The following is a 6,358-nucleotide window of genomic DNA, read 5'->3' on the forward strand; positions in this document are numbered from 1 at the left end:
AATCCTTTACAAGACAAAGATCCACAAGGGATGTACCTTCCCTTGTTCTCTTTGAACAACCAAGTGGATGTACCCTCCACTTGAACTGATCCACAAGAGATGTACCCTCTCTTGTTCTCAGTATAACAACCCAAGTAGATGTACCCTCTACTTGTGCCACAAAGGATGTACCCTCCAATGTGTTAAGCCATAGAATTCTCAGGCGGTTAGTCCTTTGAATCTTTGTAAAGGGAAACAAAAGATATCTCAAGCGATTAGTCCTTTAAAATCTTTTGCTTAAGGGGAAGGGAAGAATCAAAAGAATTCTCAGGTAGTTAGTCCTTTGAATTCTCTTGGAAAGAGAGAAGAGAAACACAAAAGAATTCAGGCGGTTAGTCCTTCTATTCTTTTGGCAAAGGGAGAAGTGAATGAAGAAGAAGAATAACACAAGTTTTTGAACAATGAACTTTTCTTGAAAGAGAAAGTATTGAACAAAAACTCTTTAGAAAGAAGTTGAGAAATGAATCAAAAATTTCTGTAAAGAATTTGTTGAAAGATGAAGAAAAATGAGTTAGAAAGTTCTGTAACAACTTGTTATGAAACTTGTTATTAAATTTATGCCATGGTCACATATTTATAATCACTTGATGACTCAAGTTAAAGTTTGTGACTCTTGGAAATTTCTTTAAAACTAGTCACCTTTTAAAAATTGTGACTCTTTTGAAAACTAGTCACTTAAAAAGTTATGACTTTTGAAAAAATCTTCAGAAACAAGTCACTTTAAGAATTGTGACTTTTGGAAATTTATTTTTTGAAATCAGTCAAATGTGACTCTTCATGTTTAAATTTTGAAAATTAAAATGTTTAGAAACTCTGGTAATCGATTACAAGTATTGTGTAATCGATTACACAAGTTTAAAATGATTTGAAAATGTTTTATCACTAGTTGTGACTCTTGAAATTTGAAATCTAACGTTTTAAAATATTGGTAATCAATTACATGATTATGGTAATCGATTACAACTTTGTAAATCAGTTTTGAAAACAATGCTGGCTACTGGTAATCGATTACCAGAGAGTAAAACTCTTTAGTAAAAGATTTTGTGAAAAATTCTTGTGCTACTCAATGTTTTGAAAAACTTTTTTAGTACTTATCTTAATTGAGTCTTCTCTTGATTCTTGAATCTTGATCTTGATTGTTCTTGAATCTTGATTCTTGAAACTTGATTCTTGAATCTTTGGAATTTGCTTAACTCTTGATTCTTTGGCATCATCAAAATAATCTTGAAAGTCATTGCTTCCACACGACATTGTGTGGACGTTATGCATGTGGAGAAAAATGTGTATGATAGTTTATTTGGCACCATTCTTAACATTAAAGGCAAGACAAAAGATGGTTTGAAATGTCGTCAAGATTTGGTTGACATGAGTATACGAGAACATTTGCATCTGCAATCACAAGGTCTCGACAAACGTATTTGCCCCCAACATGTGACACAATGTCAATGAAGGAGAATTTTTTTTTTTGTCGTTGTCTCAAAAATCTGAAAGTCCTACAAGGATAATCTTCAAATATCAAGAGCCTTGTGTTAGTTAATGATTTGAAATTGGTAGGCTTGAAATCTCATGATTGTCACGTGTTAATGCAACAGATATTGCCAGTGGCCATTTGTGGTATCTTGCTAGAAAAAGTTAGGCTTGCCATAACTCACTTGTGTTTTTTCTTTAATGCTATTTGTAGAAAGGTTATTAACCCTCAACAATTGGATGATTTGGAGAATGAGGCTTCCATTATCCTTTGTGAATTGGAGATGTATTTTCTGCCACCATTTTTTGACATCATGATTCACTTAATTGTTCATCTTGTACGGGAGATTCGATTGTGTGGACCTATCTTTTTATGTTGGATGTATCCGGTTGAGCGTTACATGAAAGTGTTGAAAGCATATACAAAGAATCAATATCGACCAGAAGCAAGCATTGTTGAAAGATATGTAGCTGAAGAAACAATTGAGTTTTGTTCAGAGTATATAAATACCGCTACACTAGTTGGGCTTCCTCAAAGTCGTCATGACTCCACGATTCAAGGTAGGAGTACACGAGGATTCAATGTTGTAACCATGGATCACCAGTAACTGTCACAAACTCATTTGTACGTATTAAAAACAACAACAGAGATGATCTCATACATAGATGCTCAAAAACAACATGTCATAGATACTTACCCGAAAATAAACATAATAAGGTTATTGCAAGAACACAATAGAACTTTCATCAACTGGTTTAGACAAATAATCTTCATAGATGACAGTGCTTCGAACACATTAAGATTGTTAGTTGTTGGTCCAAATCTCAACGTTCCAACTTGGAAGGGATATGATATCAATCATTATTCCTTCTACACAAAGTCACAGGATGATAAGAGTAGCGTGCAGAACAGTTGGGTGAGTGTTGATGGTCATTCAGACCATTTTTGTAGTGCTTCAGATAACAATCTGATTCATATGTCCATGCCTTACTATGAAGTCATTGAAGATATTTGGGAGCTTGATTACGGTGAATTTAGAGTGTCTATTTTCAAGTGTAAGTGGGTAAATGGAAATATTGGAGTGTGTCACGACAAAATGGGATTTACTTTAGTAGACCTTCAAAAGGTTGGTTACAAGGATGACCCATTCATAATGGCAGCGTAAGCTAGATAGGTGTTTTATGTTCAAGATCCGTGCAAGTCAAGATGATCAGTGGTTCTACAAGGGAGAACAACTTGTATCGGTCACCATATTGATGGTTCAACACTTGATGTCAGTGAGATGTCGGTTTTCTCCCAACAAATGTCTTTGATAAATGTTGCAGATGAGGAGGATGATGTATATGCAAATCGTAATGATCGTGATGAAGGTTTATGGGAGAATATTCCCACTTAACTGCGTAAGAACAAAGTAATGTCTCGCATAATACATTTATTTATTCGGATATTTACAACTTAATGCTTATATGTTGTTTATATAACTCATTATGTCCTAATTCAATTTGTTTTATTTGCGTAGACTCATGGAAACACCCCCAAGGTCCCCTCCATATTCAAATATTCATTAGGATGCTACGTTTAGGAGGACTAGACAATCCACCAGGCTAAGAAGGTTGACTGTCAGAAGCTTGGATTAGCCACGACCAACTGGTAACGTCAATCCTATGACTGGGAGACAATCAGGCCCCCACAAAGAAAAGTTCCATAGTTATTTGGGGCAAGAAAAAAATCCTATTGTCCACTCCAATTGGAATGTTGTCCCAGAATCTCTAAAGAACCTAATATGGGATGACATTTTGGTAAGTGCATTTAAGTACACATATGTATTCGATTTTCTTTAATTAACTTCAAAATATGATCATTCACTAACTGTTAGATGACAATTTTGATTTGGAGGGAAAGTTTTGATGTCAACGGTCGCCACTAGATGGAGGCAATTTAAGTCTTCCCTCATGACAAAATATGTTTATGCTGACAATGAGGGTCAACAAAAAGATGATCCTTCTGTTAAATATGGTCTTGATCCAACAACTTGGGCCAAATTTGCAAAAATCCGGTAAAACCCTAATTGGCAGGTTTATTTAAGTAGTTTTGTATTTAAAATTGAATTCAATATGATTTTTTCATTAACTAATTTGTGAAAATTGTTAATGATTTTTGTAAGGGAATATGGAAAAGATGCATGAAATTCAAAAATACAATGACTGCCCCCACTTACTATCTCGTGGGGGTTATGATCTTCTTGAAAAAAACTTATGGACGAGAAAAGGAAGACACAAGAACACCAAGCTGAGTTTACTAAAAATTCATCAAAGACCGTGGACCCTCCATCCCCCGTTTCAAGACATGTCATGTGAAAGATGGCTCGCACAAAGCGATATGGGCAGATGACCTCTACATCAACACAACAAATATCAGACAAAATTGTGAGTTCATGTGTCGGTGGTTCAAAACCCGACTTAATTTATTGTTTCATAAGAACGTAGATTCAAATGTAAATATATATTGTCTTGTTCACAGGACTCTTTAGAAGAACAAATGATGTAGGGTAGCTTTGTTCTGCATGATCGTGATGACATATTGAACACTGCTATTAGCCGATCGGAGCATCCAAGTCGTGTACATGTCGCAGGGACAAGTGTCACAATCAACCAGTACTTTGAATAGGCCTTACGTGGGTCCAACACTTCCTCAACATCAATCACCCAACAGTAATTGGCTGATATCATGGGTAACCTCAAGGAAGAGTGGAGGAAAGAAGTAGAAGAGGAAAAAAAGAACCTTCAGGGGGCATGGAGGAGGAAAGTAGAAGATGAAAACAAATGCAGTTTAGAGATAATTAAACAAGAGCTGAAAGAAGCAATAAAAATAGAGTTATCCCAAATTTACATCATAACACTCACCCCCTATTGAGGCATCGGATATACAAGTATTAGTTGCATGTGTGAGCACCAAAGGGAGTTGTGTTGAAGCTAACACAAATCCATTAGGTAAAGAGCTTTCTAATGTTCATGTGGATACTATGGGCTTGTATGTAGTTGGTGACCAGTGTACTCGGCTAGTAGAGTTGGGAAAAGTGTATGATAGTTTGTCCACCATACACAATGTCCCTTATGCAGATGATGTGGTTAAGGTGAGTGTTGTCATAGTTTACGATGATGACGCTTAGGTCCCTTTTCCGACGTCAGAGATTCAGTTTGTGAGGCAGGTCGTTGGCATATTCGTGGGTGTGGCCAACACATCTTGTAAAACCTGTATCTAATGAGGTTTTTTCTCTTCCCTCTGAATGTATAAATTTCAGTGACATTGTTAAGTGAAATTAGCGTAATTTTTATTTTCATTAACCATGTAGGATTCATAGAAGCGTGCGCTGAAATCGGTTGGACATGCTAAAATGGCCAATGCAATGGCTGGAATTGATCCTTTGGGAGAATTGGTTAAGAATTTGTTTGATGCTTACCAAAAGCCAATTGAGTTGCCGTGGGATGGGACGAAATTTGGGATACCTAAAGTAAAAGATGGTTTTTTCATCACACATGCAGATGTAACTTAAATAATTTTAGGTGACAAATATTTGAACATATCTATACTGCAACTGTGGATGATGTAAGTAAATTCGGTTTAAAAGGTCTTATTTACTAACTCATAATTAATATTTGTTACAATATATGCCTAACAATATTCATGTCAAATGTTTGAAATAGGTTTATGAATTATTAGAGTACAAGCTTAGGTTATGGTTCAGTGTATGGTTTTCTTGAGCCTCAGTCTATACACCATGCAAAGGACAGACGTCAAGAATGTCAACAATACATTGAAACATGGGTCAAAGGAATCACATTGACAAGTGTACTTAGGACCTTACTTGAATCAGTAAGTGAAATTCATGTCATTATTGCGAAAAAAGTTTGCATTATAAGTACCTAATTATAGTTTTTCGACTTCAGGGCACATTGGCATCTTATTGTTCTGTGTCCATAGGACAATATTGTTGTTTGGTTTTGTTCTTTGCTTAAGAAGCCTAATGTTAACATCAAGGTTGCAATTAACAGGTTATTTTTCAAATTATAAGTAAATTAATGTATACCAATTGTAGTATATTAACACAATAATTTTTATCTTATATACGTTAACGTTATTTTGGAAACTAGTGCAATGAAGACATTAACCACTAGTTTGGAAGGTAAGCTAGATCAACTGCACCTCGGTGGATTGAACCAAAGGTATGCCGTTATTTCATCAATAGGTATTTCGAATTAGTGCCATGTGTTACTTTGAAAGTACTAGCTTTCATAAATGTATTTGATATTGCATTTAGAGTCATGTTCAAACTGGAGGCTATGAGTATGGATATTATGTCATGCATTGGATGTGGTGCATAGTCCGTGGCGATTTGAAGAATGAATGGAACATGGTATGTATACTGTAACAAGTTTTAATTGTTACTTTGGTATGAAATTCTAATTCAATGTTTAATGTATGTCACTAATTTCATATTTACAATTTTGTAGTGGTTTTTTGATGGAACAGCGTTAGATGGTGAGGCCATGACAACACTTTGCAAGAAATGGGCAGCATATTTTCTACAAGTTAAAAATATGGAATTTAGACAAATTTAGATGACATAGGAAGATTTTTTTTTCGAACCTAACGTTTTGATTGTATACATTATAAAAATTATGGTCAGTTGACATTTAATTTAGTAGTAATATATATTTGTTTATTAATATTTGTGTGCACCGAAGTCCTTGCACAATGCTTTGTAGTTGCGATGTGTACTTATCCCAATAGGATAAGTGTTTTTGTTGTGGCACACTATGCATCTTGTAGCTCATTGTTATCCGCATTATG

Source organism: Glycine max, chromosome 9 (genome assembly GCF_000004515.6).
Source record: "Glycine max cultivar Williams 82 chromosome 9, Glycine_max_v4.0, whole genome shotgun sequence".
In the NCBI taxonomy this organism is placed as follows: Eukaryota; Viridiplantae; Streptophyta; class Magnoliopsida; order Fabales; family Fabaceae; genus Glycine; species Glycine max.